The sequence below is a fragment of the Neofelis nebulosa genome, chromosome 1 (genome assembly GCF_028018385.1).
Source record: "Neofelis nebulosa isolate mNeoNeb1 chromosome 1, mNeoNeb1.pri, whole genome shotgun sequence".
NCBI classification, from domain to species: Eukaryota; Metazoa; Chordata; class Mammalia; order Carnivora; family Felidae; genus Neofelis; species Neofelis nebulosa.
Window position 1 is genome coordinate 68,051,786 of NC_080782.1, and position 24,413 is coordinate 68,076,198.

General features: G+C 41.0%; 1 protein-coding gene and 1 non-coding gene across 6 annotated transcripts in view; both read left to right on the forward strand.

Moving 5' to 3' along the window:
• Nucleotides 1–24,413, forward strand: part of EPB41L4A (erythrocyte membrane protein band 4.1 like 4A) — a 258,301-nt gene that overhangs the window by 57,448 nt on the left and 176,440 nt on the right. The gene's annotated exons all lie outside the window — the stretch shown is intronic.
• LOC131490021 (small nucleolar RNA U13) lies at nt 9,269–9,372 on the forward strand. The gene has a single exon (XR_009250909.1). It is a non-coding gene; the product is annotated as a small nucleolar RNA U13 (small nucleolar RNA).

Genomic DNA, 24,413 nt, shown 5'->3' on the forward strand with positions numbered 1-24,413 from the left:
TGGGACAGAGAGAGACAGAGCATGAACGGGGGAGGGGCAGAGAGAGAGGGAGACACAGAATCGGAAACAGGCTCCAGGCTCCGAGCCATCAGCCCAGAGCCTGACGCGGGGCTCGAACTCACGGACCGCGAGATCGTGACCTGGCTGAAGCCGGACGCTTAACCGACTGCGCCACCCAGGCGCCCCTTACCTTAATTCTTTAGCTCAGATTTATTTTACTTTAGCATGTAGTACTATATGCTCACATTAGGTACTAAAAGTTCTATGTATATAAGGATGTATGTATTAAATTATATCTAGACCTAATATACATATTGCATATTTATTTTACAGTTTATGTTCAATTTAAGAAGTGAAAATGGACTTAGAGACTCTAACCTTACATACAGATGGGAATTATGAATTGGGAAATAATACAACTTTATTTGCTGCAGTAATTAGTACAAAAAAGTGCTGAAAGTCTGTTGAGAGAATGTTTAGCTATTTCTTCAGAGTCAGGATTTAGAGAGAAAGGCTTCTTAAGAAATCAGGTACATTTTATCAGACATCCTAATTTAGGGGAAAAAGCTGCATACCTATAGTATGATTTCCTTTTGGGAACAATACTTGTGAAAAAATTACCCCCCGCCCCTGTCCCTGCTTTGAGTTTCTCAGGTTATTTGCCTTACCTTTAATAAGAATGTGCTTATATCATGGTGTATATCCAGTAGGAATTTGGCAATAATGTCAATATTATTGGTAAAAAATGAAACAGTATTAGCAGCAATTCCAGATCAATACAATAAAACTGGAAGTGAAACATTGTAAATATAATGTAAATGTTGTAAATGTTCTACATAGAATAAATGTGCATAAAAATATTGGCACAAGTTCATTATTACCTCTCCTGGAGTCCATGCTGTTCTTTTTTAAAAGTAAATTTCATTATTGAATACTTTATGAGAGTTACACTCTGAATATTTACAGGCACATACCACTGAAACTACTTAGGTTGTGAAGCAAATGTCTGATTGAAGTAGGGGAAAACACTAACATGCAATTTTAATAGAAACGGCTGAAATGTGCATGCAGTGGTATTATATAACAGTTTAATTTTAAACTGTAAACTTAATATTTAAAATCTTAGACTATAAGAATAATTGAATAAAGATACAGATAAAGGCATCTACCTCCTAAAGGTAACCTCCTAAGCCATCAGATGGCTCTGAAAACCTCCTGAGCCATCAGATGAGATTTGGGATGAGCCCTCAGAGTTGGTATCATTTTACCACATTTATTATTTTAGAAATGACGAATTGTCTTAAGGAGGGTAATGTTTGGAAGAGTGGGGTAAAGACCATTGTTAATGATTACTTTAGGGAACTTTAGTTGAGTGTTGAAGACTTATCTGTTGTCCCCTAAGGTTTAATTTTGAGCAATGTTGACATTAACCTTGGCAAACTGAGGTCAATGTTTTGGTTGACTTTTAAAATTAATGGTCTGTTTGTTTTGTAAATCTAAAACAGGATCCTTAGTCTAATGGTAAGCTCATCCATTTGGTTTGTTATTACCAACAAGCCCAAGAATTTAAATTAGTTTACCTTGATAGCCTGGCTTGTCAAGAAAGGAGAAAAAAATGTCAACATAATAAAATATTTTAAGAATCAGATGCTCTTATTTTTCTCTGATAATCACTTTTACAAATGTATTGGATTTCTATTGGCTCCCTAGTCTGGATAAAAGTGCTTTATTTTTTTAATGTGCATTTAAGTAATTCTAGAGTTCAAATGGATATTTTGAGATTTGAAACATGGTATGTTAAGATGGGAAGTGAAGATGCTGTATCATAATCATTTAGGGTAACTTTAAAGTAGTATATGATATAGGACTTACATTTAAAATTAGCTCATCAAGGCTTTCAGGGACATTTTTCCTACTTATCCTTGAAACTGAAGCAAGAAATAAGTTGGTTCAAATTAAACACTTAAGTTATTCCAGCCATATGAATATTAGAGAGCATAGAGAGTGATTGAAATTGGCTGTATTAGATGATTGGGTACGTCTGGCTACGTAGGAAGATGGAAGTTTCTCTAAGCAAGCTCTCAATTGAAAATTTGATGAATTATCTGTTTTGTTTTTGTTTTTTACCTTTGTTGGATCACTGACCATTAGAGAACTGGAAAAACCCCCACAAAAACTCCTCTAGATTCTCTCCTAACTAATCCATACATATTAATAAATCTCTTAAAAACAATTTTATTGATATGTAACCTACAGTAAAATACACAGTTGTTAAATATACAACTGGATGAATTTTTGCATGTAGATCCAATTATGTAAATACCATCCAGAACAAGATACAGAATATTTTTGGTACCCCAGGAGGCTCCTTTGTGTCTATTTTCAAGCATTACCTCCCTTCCCACTCAACTCACCCACCTGGAGGGAGACTACTACTTTGACCTTTAGCACTGTACATGAATTTCACCTGTTTATGACATTGTATAAATGGAATAGTACAACATGTATTCTTTTCTCTCTGACTTCTTTTGCTTAGCATAATGCTTTGGAATTCTTTCATGTTATTGCTCATAGCAGAAGTTCTCCACCCCCCACCCTTTCCGTTTAGGTGTGACATTCTTTTGTATAAATATAGTACAATTTATCCATTCTACTGGTGATGAACCAGGTTTAGCTATTATAAGTTATTCTGAGCGTTCTTAATGCTGAGTCTTTTTGTGGACATATGCACTCCTTTTTTTACATGTACAGCTAGAAGTAGAATTACTGCATCATAGGGTACATGTGTGTTGAACTTTAGAAGATATTGCCAAACAGTTGTCCAAAGTGGATATACCAGTTTACTCTCCAGTTAGCAATATATGAGAATTCCAATTGTTCCACATACTTGCCAACACTTGGTATTATCAGTCTTTAAAAATTTTGCAATTCAGGTGGGTGACTTGTTCCCCCCCCCCCCCCCCCCATGTGATTGCAATCCATTAACTATGGACAGCAGGATCTCTGATTAAGAACTTAATTGCTGGGTAACAGTTATTTGCCTCTGGGTGAAATGATCTTCTCTAGCATATTCACAATTCCAGAGGAATAATCTGTAACCTAGAAACTAAACTGTAAAGTTAACCACCATGATCAATTCTTCTTGAAAAGGATGAAGAAAGGAAAAGTGAAGAAAAATAAATACATGGGGATGTGTGTGTGTATCTGCATGCACGTACATTTGTGTAGCTGGGATATATACAGTGAGGACAAATCATTGCCTCCTCCTTGATGGAAAGGATCCAGTGTAATCCCTCTGCCACCGAGTGGTTGTCTGATCCTCCAGGGGAATGTTGCCATCTTGGGCACTGAGGACTGGTTTCACTGTTGGCATATTAGGTACTCATTATTGACAAGAGCCACGTTAGCCTTTGTGAGAAGTCCATGTTGTTGAATCCATACATATGCTCTGTTGCTGTCACTGTGGTCACTTCTACTTGAAGTCTACTGAGGAGGCATGGGGGTGGCTGATGAAAGGGGTTGACATCCACAGATTGGTAATTTTGTTCACCTGGTTATTAAGAGGCCCTTCTGCTTTGGAAGGCCTTTGGTATACATTCACATGGAACAAAAATATTTTTCATATACTGTGCTCATTCTGAAAGGTCTATATCCATTTGCACCTTCCCTAGGTCTTCTTACACCCTTTCTTCTGAATGCAGTTTTTTCACCAAGTCCTTGAATGTCCAGATTAACCATTAGCCTTTGCACATGACTCAGTGTAGATCTGTGATCCTAGCCATTTCTCAGTATCGATGGAATGGACAGGCGCATGTACTGGTCACAGTTCTATTTGCTGGGATGATTTCTCTTCATGAAGTATATTTTAGGGATACTCTTTATTGGGGATGAAAGGGTGTAGGAGTCTACTTTTGCTTGGTGTGTGGATACCATGCAAACTGTCTCTAACCCAGGCCCAAATTTCCTTCTCAGTCAGCTGGTCATAAGGAGCTCTTTGTGAGGCTCTAGGTGTGGTAGTACAGTAGGAGTAGACCTATCTGAGCCATCTGCCCATGCAACTTCTTGTGCCTTGTAGTCATGCTTGAATCTGATCGCTTTCATACCGTTGTCTTTTGGTGATGGATTGCTTCTGTACATGCCCAACCTTATGACCTGGGGGGCCAGATAACATTTAGATTGCCACGGCAGCTCAGGTCACATGGTTACTTAATAACCTTTAATCAGGCCCTGACAAGACCTAGTGGCAATCCAGGAGTCATTTCTTAAAAGGACTATTATCTGCAAAAGAGGACTTGGCTTCGTTCCAGAACCTGAGAGTTTTGTGCTGCAGTTCTCTGGATCCTACTGGATTCAGTGAATTGGATCTGCTGCATGGTAAGACCCAAGGGCATAGTGGTTTGTGCTGCAGACCAGACATGCTGCATAACCATCTCTTGCTCTGGGCCCTACTCAATACTGATGGTCTTATCGGTTACATAGTAAAGGAGTGAGCAGATTGTTAAATGTGGTATGCATTGTCTTTAAAATGCAAAAAAGGCCCATGAATCATGTGCCTCTTTTTTTAGTGGGAAGCAGTTCAGGGTTCAGCAACTTGCATTTCACTTTGGAGGGGATATTCCAACACGTTCCAGACCACTGGATTCCCAGACACTTTACTGAGGTTGCAGTCTTTGAATCTTCATGGTTTTGTTTTTCATCATCAAGCTTGAATGCATTTTACTAAGACATCTGAAGGATTTGTTACTTCCTGTTTATCAGGTCCTGGCAGCATGGTGTAATCAATGCAGGGGCCCAGTGTGATGGTCTGCGGGATGTGAAGACAAGCAACAGCTCTGTAGATGAGATTATAGCTGAGAGGAGAGTTGTTACAGTTCTTGACCTTGCAAAATAAAAGCAAATGGCTTCATGTGTTCTTTACATATTGATAAAGCATTTTCCAGATTAGTAGCTTCATATCAGGTATCAGGCACTAGATGTGCTCCAGAAAAGTACTTAATTTGGTAAATCAGCCACATCGGAGCCACTGCCTGAATGGATTTAGGATAATCCCTGGCCATTTTCCAAGATCTACCTGCTTTCTACCCAGACAAAAAAAGGTGAATTAAACAGGAATGTGATAGGAATTATCTGTTCTTAAAATGTCAAGCTTTTGGTGGTGGTATGATGGGGTTTTGGAGTGGTGGTGGGGGTTCGGAGCCGACGGCTAAGAAAGAATTCTTGAAAATGTCTTTGGTGCAAAAAGGTGATCTTGTCAAAGCATGGGGACGGAACCCCTGGGCAGCAAGAGCTGCACTGAGGTTGTGAAGAGTGACTACTTATATACTGTGGAGTTGGGGGAGATAAAAGTCAAGAGGGAGTTTCTTAAAGGGATTTCCATATGCTAAAGAAGACACAGATTACTGAAGGCCTAGCTATTGTAAAAAACAAAAACAAAAACAAAAACAAAAACCTCAGGTTGTTTTTCCCTCTACCAAAGCATTTTCATTAAGACAGTAGGGAGTTCCTGGAGATTGGGCTATCGATAAGATCTCCTTTTTCTTGTAATATTACTAAGATATTTGTAAACTGAAGGAGACTCTATCAGTTTAACCCTTTGTTTTCTGTCCTTTCCTTTGTTCTTGGGCAGCCAGGAGTGCCACATATCCCACTTTGTTGGGGGTGGTTTGGTTTGCAGGGTATCAGCTTGCTTTATGCTTCTTCATCAGTGTTAATGTCTATAGTTTTCCCACAGATGTGGCATTTCTATTGGTTTACTGTGCTGGTAAGGAGGGAAGTTCAGGATGTTTCACTTGGTCATTCTTACCATAATTGCCCATCTTCCATAGTCAGGAAGCCATTGTGGGAATTCTCCCAGTAGTTACATATGTTTACTCCGGTAATGCGTTGAGAAACTGCAAAATAACCATGGGGTGGGTCCACGGATTTATTGGTTCCACCATGAGATGGAAGAGGCCAAAGCATCATCAATCCCCTGACCACAATAAACTTGACTGAGACTGGCTGATGGTGGTATTTAGGTCCCTAGGATTTAATGGAGCTCTAACTTAAAAGAAAAGTAAGGATTGCTTGCTGAAGGAATCAAAACATAGAATGTGCATTGGTTATGCTTTTGTTTCCAACTACCAGATCTCAATATAGCACTGAGACAAGCATCTCTAGTGGGCAGTTATGGGAGGAACATCTGAAGGAGTGGAATTCTGCATGCCTGGTAGTGTTTTGTAAAAGGTAGTCCCTGCAGAGCTTGTAGTGGTGTTGGGACTGGGTTCAGAACAGTGTTTTTATTTTTACATTGTCAATGCTCTCAAACTGGCTCCTGATAAGGAACTAGAAATGAACTTCATTGTATTGGAAATTGTGTTTCAGCAGTGAAAATGCACTTGTGCTGATATATAAACCCACTTAGCAAACCCAAACCATGTGAAATGTCACTTTGAAGTGCGACACATGCTTATGGGAAAGAGGTTGTAGGTGCTTATCTTTCTCATGGCAAATAACTAGTCCATAAAGAAATTTCAGACTTAGTTTTTTTTTTGTTTGTTTGGTAAAAATATAAATATAATGGATCCATTTGAAACACTTAATCTACATGCACTGTATTGCTTAACTTCAGCCACTTGAGTTGCATAGAAACTATCTTTGAAATAGCTGTTGAGCTTCTAGTAACTTGTCTACCTAGTTACCAATAACTGAATACTTTATTACTAATTTTCATTTGCAAGCTGAAGAAATAATCTGGTGGTGACATTGAAATTTGAGTAAAAATCTGTGTTCATTAAATTATGTGAAATTCTAGAGAAATAGAAAAAAAATTGCAACCTAAGACATTTACTGGTGGTTACTTTTCCCTTCCACATCCACCTGTTCTTAAAATTTTTTAAATACTTTTAACCTTAGTCACACATATTACTCATTTTTCTTACCCGAAGGTAATAATACTGTGTTTATTAGTGGCACCAGTGTTCCCTAAGACTTAAAAAGACTTAGTTAAAAGGACAAATAAAACAGGTTTGCACATAGAGTCTGGGCATATGGTTTGCAAAGACGTGAACCCTGATGAAGCTGGGTTTGAACTGGATCAAGTATGAATCATAAAGTATTTACTCTTAAGTTGTGCAGAGGTGGCTCTTCCTGTGGAGTCCCAATTAGAAAATGGTATTTTCACCATCGGAAGTCCTTCCTGGATGTTTTCATAAATGGTGAACTGTATGGCAGGGGGGAAAATATGAAAATCATTACTTGACTGATAATTAACTTATGTTAACATTTTGGGTGAGGAGGTAGGATTATGTCAAATTGAACTAAATATTTTTTCCATGTTCTTCCCTAACTAAAATTTGGTCTTCTCCTGATACATGGGTTCCCATGTTCTTTCTCCTCGTGTGTAGTGTCCCACTTTGCCACAGAGTAGGGTCTGCATTTTCTTGCCTTATTTATTACTGCCTCTTCCAGGTTGTTTCTCTTCCCTTTATTTATTGTTCTCTCTTACTTTCTTCTTACCCTCTACCCTGTCATTTCCTGACTTCCAGGTACCTCCTCAACATAGATTTAGGCCTTTGGCGACTCCCATCCACTGTTTTCTCCTTGAGCTGTCAGCCTCCAACATCTGTTTGGAATAATAATGACTAACATTTAAGGAACTAAGATGTGCCAGGCACTATTATCAACCACTTTTATGTATGTCATGTAATCTTCAGACTAGCCCTATGAGGTAGATAGGTCATTATCCCCATTTTACAGATGAAGTTACTTGCTCAGAGTCACAGAGGTCAAAATCAGCAGATTTGGTTTTGAACTCATGTCATCTGGCTCTGGAATCTGTGTTCTTAACCCCTCTACCGGTGGTTCTCAAATTTGACTGAACCTGGTCAAGTTTAAAATATACTGACGCTGGGGTGCCTGGATGGCTCAGTCAGTTGAGCATCTGACTCTTGATTTTTGGCTCAGCTCATAATCCCAGGGGTGTGGGATCAAGCCCCATATTGGGCTTTGTGCTGAGCATGGAGCCTGATTAAGATTTCTCTCTCTGTCTCTCTCTTCCTCCCTCTGCCCCTCTCCCCTGCTCATGTGTATGCTTTCTCTCTCAAAAACAAAACTAAATTAGAAAAAGATATTTAAAATATACTGATGCCTAGGACCATGCCTAGGACCATGCCTAGACTAATTAAATCAGTCTCTGGGGAGTGGGACCCAGGAAGCTGTATGTTTTAAGTCTCTCCAGGTAATTCTGTTGAACAAAGTTGAAAACTATTGTTCTACATCTTCTTTATGTAGTATGGCAGCTTCTAGTCATGTGCTTATTTAAGTTTAAATGAACACTAAGTAAATAAAAACTCACTTCATCAGTCATACTTGGGACATTTTAAGTGGTCCATCGCCACATGTGGCTGGTGACTGCTGTGGGACCCCATAGACAGAATATTTCTATCACTACAGAAGTTGTGTTAGGGAGCACTGCTCTATACCATGCTATCTCCCATCCCTCACGCTGCTGCCTTGACCTCGTGACCCTGACCGCTATTCTTTATAGCAGCCCACAGATGAGGCTAAACCCTAGACCTTGTCATCACCTGAAACTTGTCTACTTTGCAAATCTTAAACTCATAACTCCCTCTTTGATTGGAGCCTCCTGTCCTCTCTCCAGTTGATTTTTATATGTCAGCCTGCTTACACATTTTCCCCTTGTCAACTTCTTCTAGGCTTTCTTTCTTCTTCTGTTGAATTTTGGATCCCCTGGTCAGTCCTGTCCTGGACATATTTCCTGCTGTGGCTTCCATTTTCTCTTTTCCTGCCATACCCAGATTGGCCAGCTGTAATGCTGGATGTGAATCTGTATACATTCTCTGCTACCCCTGCCCCAGTGTTGCTAGAGAAAAGCTTGTCTTCTAACAGATGTCAGCACAGTTTTCCAATCTCATTTGGGAACTCGTCTCTGCGTGGCAGTCCTTTGAGTCTTCTATAGCTCTCCCTTTTTCCCCACAGTGGCTGTTGTAGACCTTCCTCCTCTCCACCCTGGGCTTCCCATCCTGCAGGCCTGAGCACAGAACCCCTGTTCACTCAGGAGAGCCTGAAGGCAGTCTGCAGAAACTCCCTGTGCTTCCCTCCTCTCTGTCTTCACACCCCGCTGCACCCATGCTTCTTTTCTCCTTCATCTCAGAGAAGGGGCCTGCTCCTTCTAAGGCTCTTCTCCCTAGTTGGTTATGCAAGCCCCATCTTCCTATACCAGGGCTTTGTCAGGTCTCTTCCATCCTTAAAAAAACCCAGAAACCCGATCCTTTTGTAATTCTTAAGTGTGATGATTGGGTGTTCACGCTGTTGTGTGACATGTGCCACTCTTAAACCTTGTTACAACATCAGCACATTACCCATCTGACGTGAAAAACAAAACAAAACAACAAAAAACCAAAAACCCAGAAACGCTCAGTGTTTTCTTCACTGTGGATCCCCATAAAATGGTGTCCTTATCCCCTTCTTTTCCTGTTTTGGCAAACTTCAGCTCCCTTCAGTCTGGCCTCCATACCTGCCAGTCTCCCGAACCTGTTTCCTCCATATGATGAGGGGCCTCCAGATGCCAGACTGGTTCTCTGCAGTGTCATTTGAAGCTGTGCCACTGCTGCTTCACTGAAACTTCCTTCTCTGTTGGGATTCGTGACACGAGCCTGTTCTCCTCCTGGCTCTCCAGTTACTTCCCAGAATCTTCTGCATGCTCTTTCTGTCTCCCCACAGCCCTCATTACACCCAACTGAGTTATTTATGTGGATTTGGACCCTGTCTTAGTCACACCTTCATTTAAAAATCCTCAGCATTAGGCCTGGTGTGTGGTATGAATATTGTGTTTAGGAACATTTTGAATGAGGTGACGCTCCCCAGTTATGTATAAGGGATAAATAGTTTGTCTGGGGATACCTTGAAACACATTTTTGACTTGTACATGTGTGGTTCTGAGTGGACAGATGCAATCCCTCATATATGTTTGGGAGCCCACTGTTAAGGTAGGTTTTCTGCCTCCACTCCTGAATGCTTTGTCAATGTCAGTGTCCTACCAATTACAGACTGTCTCACTGTGCAGATCTGCCTGGAACCCAGCCCCCCACCTCCACACACACACCTGCCTCCTCTAGCTGGCCTCCAACTTGCCCTGCAGGGTAACTCATGGGACTTCCCAGATGTTTTAGGTTTTGTCCGTAGCCAAGAAACATTCAGATCTACTGTGTTTTTAAATCATATTTTCTAAGAAAATGGCTTCCCATAAAGTGGGATCTGGACACGTTATTTTTGATATCTGAAAATGATTTTTCAAGCAATTTGAGAGGACTGTCTGTTATTAGACATTGAAAGAGAAATAAAGCATGAAAGCCATGGCTTTTGAGGTGACAGTAAGGAGATGATTGTAATATAGGCACAATGTGATAATGGACAGAGGCGGGATGTTGCTTGGAAGGTTTCATGAAGGAGGTGACTTGAGGAAGACCTTGAAGGCTGGGCAAGCCTTTCAATAGGCAGAGACTAGAGTGAGGATGGCAGTTCACATGGAGGGAGGGATGTGAGTAAAGGTGGTGAAAAGTGGCATGTGTTGGCTAATATCAAATATTGCAGTTTATTGAAAATAAGGGCATATGGGGAGACAAACGTGGGAGGGTAAGTTGAGCCACAAATTGGAGAACTTCAAATGCCGGCCTACCTAGTGCAGATGTGATAAGTGCTGGGCGCTCTTCAGGGTTTTGTCAGAGGACAGGTGTGATGATCAGGCACTGGGGAGCTGCATCTGGCAGTAAGAGTTAAGTTGGGTTTGAAGGGATTGAAGCAGGGCACCTATGGCTGGGCGGCTAGCTAGCCTAGGGTGGTCTTGATCCTGGACTTCTGCCAAGTGCTGGGGGCCGGGAGGTGGAGGCTGCCCTTGGCTGTGTTCCACTCTGATTTGTGACTAAGATTGTGGCTGCTCAGCTTCTTGCACTCAGACTTTTCTCTAAGTTGCAGCTACTTTAGTCTTTCTGTTGCTAACTCTATTCCACAGGTATCAGTTATGTTCTGAATGGAGATCCAAAGCTTAGGTAGCAAAAGGGAAGAAGAACAGCTACTTAAAAATGAATAATTAAAGGCCACCTGGGGGCGCCTGGGTGGCGCAGTCGGTTAAGCGTCCGACTTCAGCCAGGTCACGATCTCGCGGTCCGTGAGTTCGAGCCCCGCGTCAGGCTCTGGGCTGATGGCTCAGAGCCTGGAGCCTGTTTCCGATTCTGTGTCTCCCTCTCTCTCTGCCCCTCCCCCGTTCATGCTCTGTCTCTCTGTCCCAAAAATAAATAAAAAACGTTGAAAAAAAAAATTAAAAAAGGCCACCTGAAGGTCCAAAAGCATATTTGATGTGAACACAGCAACCACGTGTTCTTAGGTGAACCCGTGTGAGGTCCAAGATGCTAGAAGGTCATGGCTGTAGGAGAAAGAATTGGTGAGGGAGGGAAAAAATCTCTAATCAAAATGGTAGTACTTACCTAAATTCCACATTTTAATAAGCAGATAAAAATTATTCACATTGCCTGAAGAATTGCCAGAGTGTTCCTCAGTTTTTGAAAATTCAGTTGATTCCTTCTGCATGTTCCTCACCCTTTTCCTAATCATTGTATTTCCTTCATCAGTGCAGATGTCAACACAGTGAAGCAGGCAAGTAACACCTTATAATTAATACAAACACAGTTTTGACCTCCTGAATCCCTTAATGGATCACACTTTGAAAATGCTTGTGTGTGTGTGTGTGTGTGTGTGTGTGTGTGTGTGTGGTGTGTATCTAATGATCCTTTGGTTATTCCAGCCCAATTTGATGTCTAGATGATAGTAAATATTTGTAGTTAGTTGCTTTGCTATTCACTTAGTGTTTCTTCAGAATTATGTGTAGATCTTAGTGTTTCGATCCATGTTGTGGCTTAGGACACAGTTGGTTTACTGGTTTTGTGTCCAACTTGGATTTGGGGTTAGGGGTTAGGATCAGACATGTAGCTGGCTATTTGGACTATAACTGTCAAAATGCCAAATATTGGGTGCCCACCCTCAGATCTCCACCTTGATGTTTAGAAGGCTGTAAAGAGTACTGGGGTTTTAAGAATTCATGTAGATGTAGCCTTCCTTTCGAAGTTGTAGCCTTAGAAGTCTCAGGATTTCAGTGACTAAAACTTGTATTGGTTGATAGAACAGGGAGATGATGATTTGCAAATTTGTTTCACCAAAATTTATTTTTGTTTATCTTCAGTTATTACTGTGAAATAACATGGTAACATTAGAAAGCATTGACAGTAACATTTCTACAGTATGGTGTATATGGCTGCGATGTTTCTGTTTATGAACCTCTGGGACTAACATTTTTTATGAGAACCAGAAGGAAGTACCTTTTCTCAGTTTGACTTCTTTCAATTTCTGTTTGTTAACCCATAGGCATCTTATAAGTTCTTTCTTGTTTGGTTTCTTTTGTTAACTTTAAAGGATCTTTTCTATCAGATGTTTGAAAATACAACACCCCATATCTGTGTGGGTAAATGATGTGACATACAAAAACACTGAGAAGCTTGAAAAGAGAAAGCACAAATAATTGTGGAGGGCTATGAATTAACAGTCTTGCTCCTAGTATTTCTAGTAAACTAAGATTTCTGGGCAAATGAATTAATCTCCCTTGTCCTTATCAATCAAATCAAAGAACTGTATACCATCCTAACTCTTTAAAATAAAAGAACAAAACATCAAAACTTCTTATACATACATGTTTATACTGGAAATTTGGAAAGCAGAAAGATATAAAAAGAAAATAAAAATCATCCTAGGTTGCCTGAGATGTGTGTGAACATATTGACTCTAAAGGGGCTCTAGGGAACTTTCTGGAATGATGGAGCTGTTCTCTTTTTTATTGGGCTTTGGGTTACATGGGTATATTTGTCAAACTCATCAAACTGTATTCTTTAGATATGTATATAAATTATACTGTAGTACAGAAAAAAATTATCTCAGTACCCAGGGATAACCATGGTTAACATTCTGTATATTTCTCTGTAGTATAGTATGTTTTTTTTAAAAGTTGAGATCTTATTGTGTATATTGCCTACTTTTATAAAAAATTAACACTGTGTTTTTAGCATTTCCAAATGTCATTAAATATGCTTTAAGTATAATAGCCCATTCTATCTGTTAGCCCACTGTATCCAGTTTTATATGATCAGTTCCCTATTGTTGGATATTGAGGTTAAAATCCTTCACTTTTGTATATAAGACTTATAAACTTAATTGCATAAAACTTTTTCCTCAGCTCTGATATTTGTGTATGTGTCAGTGTATTCTAATTAGGGCTGATTCCATTTAATTCAAGAGCCTGTGCAGAGCTGTGAACTGTTCCATCCATGCCCGTAAGGGAGCCTGTTGTCACATCAGCCAGATAAAGTGAGATGGAAATGAAAATACTAATGCAGGTTGTTATAGCGTGTGAGTATTCTGTGTCTCAGGAACTACAAATTTTGGCAAAATAAGATTATGTTGGGGGACACCTGGGTGGCTTAGTCAGTTAAGCATCCTACTCTTGTTCTCAGCTCAGGTCTTGATGTCAGGGTCGTGAGTTTAAGTGCCGCACTGAGCTCTGGGGTTGGGCATGGAGCCTACTTAAAAAAAAAGATTATGTTGACATAAATGAAGAAATAATACTATAATAGTTAGCATTTATTGAGACTTACGTGGTAGGTACTGTGTTAAGATATTTAGAGTTGTTATTTCACAGTATCTGTGTGAGGTAGTGTGAAAGAATCAAATGCTACAGAAGTACACTGTATCAGTTAGGGTTCCCTAGAGAAACAATCAGTAGGATATGTATATGAAGAGATTTGTTGCAAGGATAACTTAGGCCATCATGGGGGCTAGATAGGCAAGTCTGAGATCTGCAGAGCAGATGGCCAAGAAGGGCAGACTGGATCTCTTGGACATGAGCGGAGCTGCTGGCCACAGGTCGAACTTATTCTTGCAGGAATCCTCAGTTCTACTCAAGGCCTTATAACTGATTGATTCAGATCCATGTAGTTTATCTAGGATAATCTCTTACACTGATGATAGACTTTAATCATGTCTGCACAATACCTTCACAGTAACACCTAGATTAGTATTTGAGTAACTGAGGACTATAGCCTAGCCATATTGACTCTGGACACTTTAATGAACCCCCCACCATGTATCTCCCCTGCAACAACCATAAACCAGTTTTACTTCATTCACACCTTCACTCATGTCTCTCCTTCCTGTTTTATTTTGAAACCAGTCTTAGTCATCATATCATTTTATCCACAAATATTTCAGTAGATATGTATCTCTAGCCCAGTGCTGTCCAACAGAATTTTCTGTGATGACAGAAATATCTTTATCTGTAGTCACTGACCACATGAAGCTACTGAGTGCTTGGCTTCTGGATAGTAGACTGAGGAACTAAAATTTCACTTTTAATTAACATAAAGTTAAATAGCCACATGTGGGTAGTGACTATGGTACTGGAGAGCATCGCTTAAGAATATATGAGGTTTTTACGGGGCACCCTGGTGGCTCAGTCAGTTAAGCATCTGCCTTCAGGTCATCTCACAGTTTGTGACTTCAGTCCCTTCATTGGGCTCTGTGCTCTTAGCTTCAGCTCCTGTCTCTGTCTCTCTCTGCCCCTCCTCTGCTCATGCTCTCTCTCAAAAATAAACATTAAGGAGAAAAAGATAAGAGGTTTTTATATAACATAACCAAAATCCTATTTAGTAGTACTTAATATAAAATAGTCAATATTAACATTGCTGGCTGTTTCATAAGTGAAAATGATCAATTGTTTTATATTTTTTAATAGCTTGGATCAGAATACAAACAAGAGCTATACACTGCAGTTGGTAGCTATGAAACTGTAGCTTTGCTTTCTCTGATTTGCTGTTTGTTGAAAATACTGGGTTATTTGTTCTTCCTAGATAGTGTGTCCTACTCATTTTATAATAGATGGTTTGGTGAAGGTTCAGTTGTGTATGCTGAGCTCCAAGCCAAATCTGACTCAGAACCTGAGCTCTTAACCTTCCTGAAATGATGTTGGGGATGCTGGTGCTGACGATGGCAACAACAGCATAGCTAACTGGGAGTGCTCGCTATGTGCCAGGCAGGGGAAGTCCTTCCCATGTGTCCGCTCATTTCATCTTCACAATATAGATGTTCCCATCTTCCAGGCAGGTCAGTTGACTTCCCCAACATCAGACAGCTAGTTAAGTGTCAGAATTAGAATTCAAGCAGTCTGCACCCAAGTTTGAATTCTTCATCACTGTGCTACATTGTCTCCATGCTGTATTTTTTCATAAGCACAGGGGATAAGAAATTCATTTTGGCTGCCTCCTTCAACCTGAGAATGTTTGAAATTATGAAGCAAATTTTACCAAATGATTTTCCAGGGCTGTTGGGAGAATGGAATCAACAAATGGTTGAAAGCACTTGAGAACCTTTAATGTAAAAGGCTCTTATGGAAAGTGTATGTCTGTAAAGTCAACTGCCTGCTATTCCCAGATTCTTATTTGTGCTCTGTATGTCACTTGCTTTAAAATGGAATCTTGTCCTACAGGCCACATTCTGAATGTGACATTTTTGTTTAAAATCACTTCAACATTACGGAAAACCTCTCAGAAACCTGTTTAGAAACAATCCCCGCCAAAAGTGCCTCGTGCAGTTCCTAGATGAGTCTTCTTTTCTGGGTTAGGAGAGGTTTGTTTGTGCTCATGAGGTGGACTGCCAAAATGCACTCTTGGAAGTGAATGCCTCTGAAGTCTAGCAGCTTACTGCAAAACCTGAGTATCTGTGTAGCTGGAATTTTCCTACTTTGTATGCTGATCCACTAACGGGAAGCATACAAGCTAATTGCTGTGAGTCTGGGTGGTTGCTCTTTCCTCAAGACCACCTCTTCAGATGTGACCTCCTCACTTCTTCAACCTAGGTGGCCATGGAGCTGGCTGCTCCCGCTGCAACCCAGAATGCTAAAAGTAGACCCTTCCAGTTTTCATTCCTTTCACAAAGATTGGGTTAAACTGGTACCTAAGTCAGCAACAGGGAAATTGGTCTGGCTGGTGAAATGGAGCCTAGAATATGTTCCTCTTACAACTCCATAAAATCCACTGCCAGCCCACCCACTTGGGACTGCCAGGCTTCTCAAACCCACCCGACTGGATTGGGCTGAGCACAGCTCCTATAAATCCATGGCAGTAAATGCTTTAGAAAAGTCATCAGGAAAGACCAGTGATAAGATAAGGTATATTTCATGGGTCTACAATTCAGTGGAAAGAGAGATAGGAGAAAGAATAGGGAAAAGAGACAAAGAGAGGGAAGGAAAAGAAATAGGCGAGCCAGCTGGGATAGCATTTCTTATGTCCAATAAGCACGATTGCTTATTGCACACTGTGTGTGTTTCTCTTTGTTGCCTGTATATCTAGCGAAATGGTCTTTAATGAAAAAGTGTTACTTATTAACTTCTCTTTTTTTAAAAAAAGAATTTTAAATGTTTATTTTTGACAGAGAGATAGAGATAGAGCATGAGTGGGGGAGGAGCAGAGAGAGAGGGAGACACACAGAATCCGAAGCAGGCTCCAGGCTCTGAGCTGTCAGCACAAAGCCCATTGTGGGGGGTGAACTCACAAACCACGAGATGGTGACTTGAGCCAAAGTTGGATGCTTAACCAGGCACCCCAACTTCTCTTTTTATTTTATTTTAATGTTTATTTATTTTGAGAGAGAGAGAGAATGAGCACACACTCTTAACCAACTAAGCCACCCAAGTACCCCTAACTTTTCTTTTTAGAAAGTGAAGTTTTTAGCAGCTTTTAAGTAGATGTCTTCCAAGAATATTTCTCTGACAATTTCACAGTTTCTAGTGCAGATAATTTTTCATAGCGTTTTATGAGTTATTTTGTTTCATTCTAGAGGAATGAAGTTGGTACATGGCTTTAAATAAACCTATTTGAAAGAATTTTGCTGTTTTTAATTTGCATACATAATACTGTTGCAATGTCTTCACCTAAGCTAAGATGATATACAGAATTTTGGGTTACTGTGCAAAAATATTTTCAGTATTTTTTTTATTTTTATTTTTTTAGATACAGGGATCTATCCTATTTTTAAAACATGTAGTTAAGGATGAGCAATATAGCTTTTAACGTTTAAAATTACTTCCTTTTGGATTGTTGGATGTGAACCCTCAACAGAAATGTTTATAATGGTTTACATGCCTTGTTAATTTGTGAGATCATGAAATAGGTATTAGGGAATCCTATTACTGTGATATTTAGTTGGCAGCTGAAGCATCCTATACTTTAAAGCTACATTTGACTTCTATTAAAATAATTTTATATGTGCATGCACACACAGTATATTTTTGTAGACACATTCCTTGAAGAATTGGTTGTGAGGGAAGTAAGCAACATTTGTATCAGTTTCAAGTAGGAAGATTATAATCAAACACAATGAATTGCATGTGGGATTTTTGGAACTTGATAAGATTCATTGAATAAATTGGACTAAAAGTCGTTGAGTGTCCTTGTGTCAGGCTGTCCCTGTTCCAGTGAAACTTACATTCTGGTGGGAGGAGACCATTACACAAAGAAAAAATATACAGTAGATGTTAAGAAGAAAAAGTTGGATGAAGGGGACAGGAGTGTTGGGAGTGGGGAGGATGGAGCAGTGTTTGGGGACAGCCTTTCAGATGAGGACACCTTGGAACAGAAACCTGCATGAAGAAAGGTGGCAAACCACCTGACTGATGGAGAGAAGGAAGTATGCTTGCAGAGTGAACAGCATGTGTGGAGACCCTCGGGTGTGTGTGTGTGTGTGTGTGAGTACCTGTTTATGAACAATATAGAGGATTATTTTAGGGCTGAGTGTTTGGGGCTTGCGTCTAAACGGGATCTTTATCCAAGGTGTAAAGTACTAAGATATACATTGTTTTAAGTGGATCTTTTGCAAACAAAATTCACATCACAAAATGAAATTGGCAGAAAGGTATACGTAGTTGTATCAGAACTAGTAAAGGTAGGGGCGCCTGGGTATCTTAGTGGGTTAAGTGTGTGACTCTTGATTTCAGCTCAACTTATGATCTCACGGTTTGTGAGATCGAGCCCCACGTTGGCTCTGAGCTGACAGCGTGGAGCCTGCTTGGGATTCTCCTCCCATCCTCTCTGTCCCCCCACATGCATGCTATCTTTCTCTCAAAAATAAATAAAAAATCTTTTTAAAAAAAGAACTAGCAAAGGTGAAAGGTAAAAATAAAACCTTAACATGTTATTATATAGCATTTAAAAATTGTTATATTCAGATCAGGGATCTGTTATTACTATTTAATATTTACATGAGAACTAGAAAATCTTTTCTTATTAAAAGAGGTGATATAGGGGCACCTGGGTGGCTCAGTCTAATGGGCATCTGACTCTTGGTTTTGGCTCAGGTCATGATCTCATGGTTTGTGAGTTCGAGCCCCACATCGGGCTCTGTGCTGACAGCGCAGAGCCTGCTTGACATTCTCTCTCTCCCTCTCTCTCTGCCCCTCCCCCACTCTCTCTCTCTCTCTCTGTGTCTCTCTCAAAAATAAATAAACTTAAAAAATATTATTAAAAAAAGAGGTGCTCTAAGACTCCCTATTAAGCATTGTAATGGGTTGAATTGTGTCCCTACAAAAGATACTGACGTCCTAACCCCAGTACCTGTGAATGTGCCCTTAATTGAGAACAGGGTCTTTGCATATGACCAAGTTAAGATGAGGTCATTAGAGTGGGTCCTAGTCCAGTATGACTGGGTCCTTATAAAAGAGGGAAATTTGTACAGAGGGAGATGTGAACAGAGGGAAGACAATGTGAAGACATGGGGAAAATGCCATCTACAAGCCAAGAAAAGCCTGAGGCTACTGGAAGCTAGGAGAGAGGCATGGAACAGATTCTCCTTCATGGCCCTCAGAGGGAACCAACCTGCCAACACGTTGACCTGGGATTTTGAGCCTCCAGAACCGCGAGACCATAAGCTTCTGTTGGGTAGGCCACCCAGTGTGTGGTACTTTCTTACAGCAGCGTTAGGAACCTAATACGGGCATTAAGGAATATTTTGTTTTCTTCTAAAGCTGTCAAAACTGAAATGAGAAGATAAATCTTAAAATACTTTGTGTCTTGGCAACTTGACAGTTAGGCATAGAATAGGGCAAATATAGATGCCCACATAACCTTGGGATCATAACCTTTGCACCCTCAGGGTCTCCTTCTATCCAGTGAATACTTCATATTTGGATATTGATTTCTTTATCTAAAATGGGTACTGTGATTTTTGGCAATATGGCAGTCACATAAAATGTGCAATGGTTGAAAGATTCTCCAATGGAAGTGTAATGCATTTCCAGGAATACTGTCTCTGTATTACATTTTTCCCCTATTTTTTGCCTTTAATACTTTATAAGGCTGCTCTGTGATAATAACACATGAGAAGAATGAACTGAATAAGCTTCCTTCTCCCTGAGGAACTAAAGCACATGATCACGTCTTCTGAAGAGGACAGTTGACTTGGGCCTTTCAGAGGGAGGGGAAAGGAGTAAGTTGAGGAAGTCTTCTTAAAAACAAAACTCAGAGATGCACTGTTACATTTTCATACTAGGAAATAAAGGCCTGATGGTGGAGGTTTAGGGTCATTGCCAAGGAAGCATTTGCCTGGAGTGCTGTCAGGCAGTTTTAGAGTGCCTGTGATTTGGATCCTTGAAATCTGGCTGTGTGTTTGAGGATGTGTGTGGTTAGGAGAATGGGCTCTGAGTGACATAGCTTGTGTTTTAATCCTGGCTTCATGGCTTGTTGTCTATTTGACCTTGAGCAAGTTACTTCTGTGTCTCAATTTTTCCTCCTCTGAGAACTGGTATAAAAGTATTTTCAGTCTCAAAGAGTTTCTGTGGTAATGAGATGATCCTTGTAAACTGCTTTAGGATAGTGTCTGGTCACATTAAGTGCTCAGTAATTTATGGCAATTATTAGTGGTAGGAGTAATAGAAAATCAACTTAGAAGACAAAGCATAAAATAGGCTTCATCGGCCTTGTCTTTCTATCTGTGGGGGAGAGGCAGTGGCTCAAGTACACTGGCCAGAAGGGGCTTTAGGAAGAAGACGCTTGTGTCCAGTGCTGAAGAACAGAGGCTTTACTTGGTCCTAAATCCTGTTTGGAAGAAGTAGGATTTGTGAAAGTACCCATTGACTCTTCTGGGTTTCTGGAGCTGGCTTTAGCCTTCATGGTCAGAGAGGAGGGGGATGATGGAGTATGGGGTACACTCAGGCTCCAGTGGGACATCCTGACCTTGGGTGATACATTAGTGTGATAACAATGTCAGCTCGCATGGAGGGCACCCTTACCGTGAATTAGCATGTGCCAGCCAAGCACAGAATCTTGTCACTTAATTCTTAAAGCAGTCCTGTGAGGCAGTTTTTATTACCAGTTGTGTTTTTAAAGTGGGAAATTTTGAGCTTTGGAAGGTTGCTTGTCTGAAGCTACACATTCAGGAAGTAGTACAGCTGGGATTGGAATGGAATCTGGCGACAGAGCCAGGGCTTTCACCTTTGGGGGAATCATGCTAATTTGTCTCCTTGCCAGCACCTGTTTTATCATCGAGGAACCCTCTTCCAGGGACAGGGAGGTGATGACCTGAATTTAGAGACCCAATACTGTTGGTTTTATGGGAGGAGCATAAAGAGGAAGGTGCTGGCAGGTCAGTCTCTGTCATCTGTTCTTTACTATGTATCTTTTGTTTGGTGACTTAAACATCAATCTTACAGTTAGGAAATTGTGAGGCCAATTTTAAGAAAACATACCAGAACTGTGTATCTATGTGTATTTTTCAGAATTTGTGTATAGCATAATGGTACTCCACTGTTGCTTACAGAACTTTGGGGACTTTTCTTCTAGATTTGTCTTACGAACCACTCTGAGTCATATATATAGTACGCCTTTTAAAAATCAATTACTTTAAACTTATATGTTATTTTTTTAACTAGAAAATACCGTGTTATTCAGTGTGCTCAACACCTTTATTAAACTGGTCTTCAGATAATTTTTGGATTTTTCCCAACTTACAGCTGCCCTCAAATGGCAATTTGTAAATGTTGAGGATATATAAAGAATGTGCTGCATTCTCAGAAGGCAATTCTAGACGCACTAAACTATTTTGACACATGTCAGCCCTGTTGGCAGAACAGCATAATAATCACAGGAGTTTGAGCTGGGTAGCATTCATCTTGAGATATTCATCCCGGCACACTTGTGAAGTTATTCATTCCTTGACCTCCAGAGCACTGAGCTCGTCACTACTGTCTGGATAGATTCTGTCCCCTCCTGTCTGTTGTGACGCCTGCCATCCTTTCTGTCCCCACATTTTACCATGCCCTCACCAAGAGTGGCTCTTCCTCCTGTGTGGAAGATCTCAGGTCCTTTTTTTTTTTTTTTTTTTTTGTAACTTCCTTGAACTTGCACCAGCCACCACTCTATTTCCCATCTCCTCTTCATCGAAGAAAACTAGAAGCCAGAGAGGGAGGTGAAGAGCCAGGTGAGAGAGTATCCAGAAAGCCACAGCACAGGTCATAGTGATGGTCGCTTGCTACAGCAGTGGTTCCCAAAACGTGATCTCTAGATCCATAGCATCAGTGTCCCCTGGGCCCATCCTAGACCAAACAGATTAGAAGCTCTATGGGTAGGGCCCCAGAAATTAGAAACTCTATCTGTTTAAGGAATGTTACCAGCTGACTGTGATTGCTCCCTAAATTTTGAGGACCACTGTGCCACAGAAGGGTCAAGTTAAATAAGGGCTGGAAATCCCCATTGGAGTTCCTAACTGGACAGTTCTTTGTATCCCTCCCTGGCTCCCTCAGTCCTGGGAAGTCTTGCTCTGTCCACAGCACTTCACGAGAGTGCTCTAGGTCGGCAGGGCCCTGACCTCTGTGCTGCTATGAGCGTTGATACTTGGGAGGAGCCCTGGGCGCCTAGTCAGGAGCTGTGGGTTCTGTTCCAGCCTCCTCCGGTCAACCAGCTGGGTGGCTTGGTGTGAGTAGCTGACCAATCTGGGCCCCAGTTTCTTATTTGTTAACCCAAAGTGAGATTTGCTAATTATTGAAGGATCTCCTCCATCAGATCTAAGGTTTTCTGTATCTTATGAATAGTTTAGCATTTGAAATTTTTAAGTCAGTATGTTTGTTTGAATGTATTTATTTGTTACTATGTTGTTGGCCACTCAGACTTAAGCATGTTATCTATAGGTACCAAAACTTTGAATCCTCCAACATATATTTCAGTCGCCTAGTAATAAAGCCAATTCATTCACGGGGGCTGTGCTGTCAGAGACAGTGACTCAGCTCGCTGAGAAGCCCGACCTCTTCATCTTACACCCATCAGTGGGAAGATAGCCAGCCCTGATGTGAAACTTGTATTTGTGGTTTGATGGTTAGAATCTCCTCCTTTGACCAAGGTACACAGCCACATGTAAAATGCTTCTGCCGTGTGATTCCTCCTCTTTTCTCTGGCACCCAGACCCAATCACCAGCATCTCTTGCATCCATTTTCTCCTTTCCTTTCACACTTTTCCTGCTACCTCTTACTTTGTTTAACTCATGGTTTCTCACTGCCTGCTTCATGCTAGATAATGTACTAAAAGGGCTAGAGGTAAACTGTGAGCACAGCAACAGAGGCAACAGGGATGGGGAGTTTGCTGCACATTTCAGAATTGGATTGGCTGAGCTTTTCTGGAAAGGATCAGGTAAGGCATATTTTAGGCTTTGTGGGTCATGAGGTCTCTGTGGCAACTATTCGACTGTGCTGTAGACAGTATGTGAGACAATGGTGTGCTTTTGTTCCAGTCAGAGCTTAGGCAGCAGGCCAGATTTGGCTATGCACCATAGTCTGCCGACCCTGATGAAGAGTGAGGCAGGCCATTAGCAGACACAATGAAAAATGTGTGTGTGTGTGTGTGTGTGTGTGTGTGTGTGTGTGTGTGTGTATCAATGTGTGTGATGAGTGCCATGAAGAAAATAAAGCAGTATGAAGGAAATGAGGAAGCTGGAGAGTGTTTGTATAAGGGGGTGTTCTTTTTTAAATTGGTTGGAAGAGGAAACCCCCTCTTCTGAGGAAATTGGGGACCCAACATGGGACATGCAGTAGAAGAGGCTTCCTGGAGTCAGGGAGCCGTAGGGAAGCCAGACTGGCTGGGGGGGTGCCAGGGTGAGAGTGGGCAGGGACTCTGAGGCAGCTGCCAAGGGACAGGTTGGTAGGAGTTCACCAGCAGAGGAAAGGATGTAGCCTGTGCAAGGGTGTGGAGGTGTGAGAGAGGACAATGTGCTTGTGGAAAGTAAGAGGTTTGGTCTGGCTGGAGAACAGGTTAGATGGGGTACGTGGCAGTGAAAGGAGCTGAAGTTGGTAAAGTAGGCTTTGAATGTCATGCCAAGGCATTTGGCTTTATTCGTGGGAGATTTTAGAGGAACACTGACAGCTTGTTTCAGAAAAGGTGAGAGGTGGCCGTGTGGGGAGTGAGAGGCAGGGATGTGGCAGAGGAGATGGCTTGAGAGGAGACTTTACACTCGGTCTGTGGAGTCCTCTTGTGTCTCTTCACCAGCCCGGGCCTTCCTGCAGTGGTGCCTTTGTTCCAGCCATTCCTCCAGGAATGTCTGCTCCTTCATTTGGAATGAAGGGCCCAAAGGCTTCCCCACCCTGATCATTCCCACTTGAGGGTCCACCTCCTCTTCCTTATTCTCATAGCACCTTCTTCCTGGAACTTCTCTTACAATGTGGGTCAGAAAGGGCTATTTGTTTACATGCTCTTATCACTTCTTAGGCATTTTAACCTTCTTGAGGATAAGGAATGCTTTATTGATATTGGGATTAAGATCCCAAAATGTATAGTGTGGTGGGAAACAGGTACTCAGGAGTTTTGCTGTCCCACCACTTGCTGTGTGACCTTAGGTGAGTTACTTTTGTTTCTTAGCCTGCGTTTTCTCATCTGTGAAAGGATGTAGGAGTATTATCAGCCTCTTGAGGCTCTCGTGATAGCTGAGATACTGCACGGATGCACTTAAAATCCAGTCTTCGTGTTTTATGTGTCCAATAAATTTTGTCAGTTGTTAGTGGCATTACTGTTACATTACAGTAATGCTTAATACAATGCCTGGAATATAGTAAATGTTCAAAAAACATTGGTTGATGGAGGGAATGTTGTACAGCTAGAGTAGATGGATACAGACCAACTCAAATTTGGCATAGCTGATTGTAACAGTTTGGTCTCTGTAACTATCCAATTATGGGATTTCAGAAAAACTAAAATACAGCTAGGTATCTTAGAATGTTATTGCAGAAGACAAGCTGATAAAATTTCATTTAGTACAAATGCATTATCAGTATTAATGATCAAAT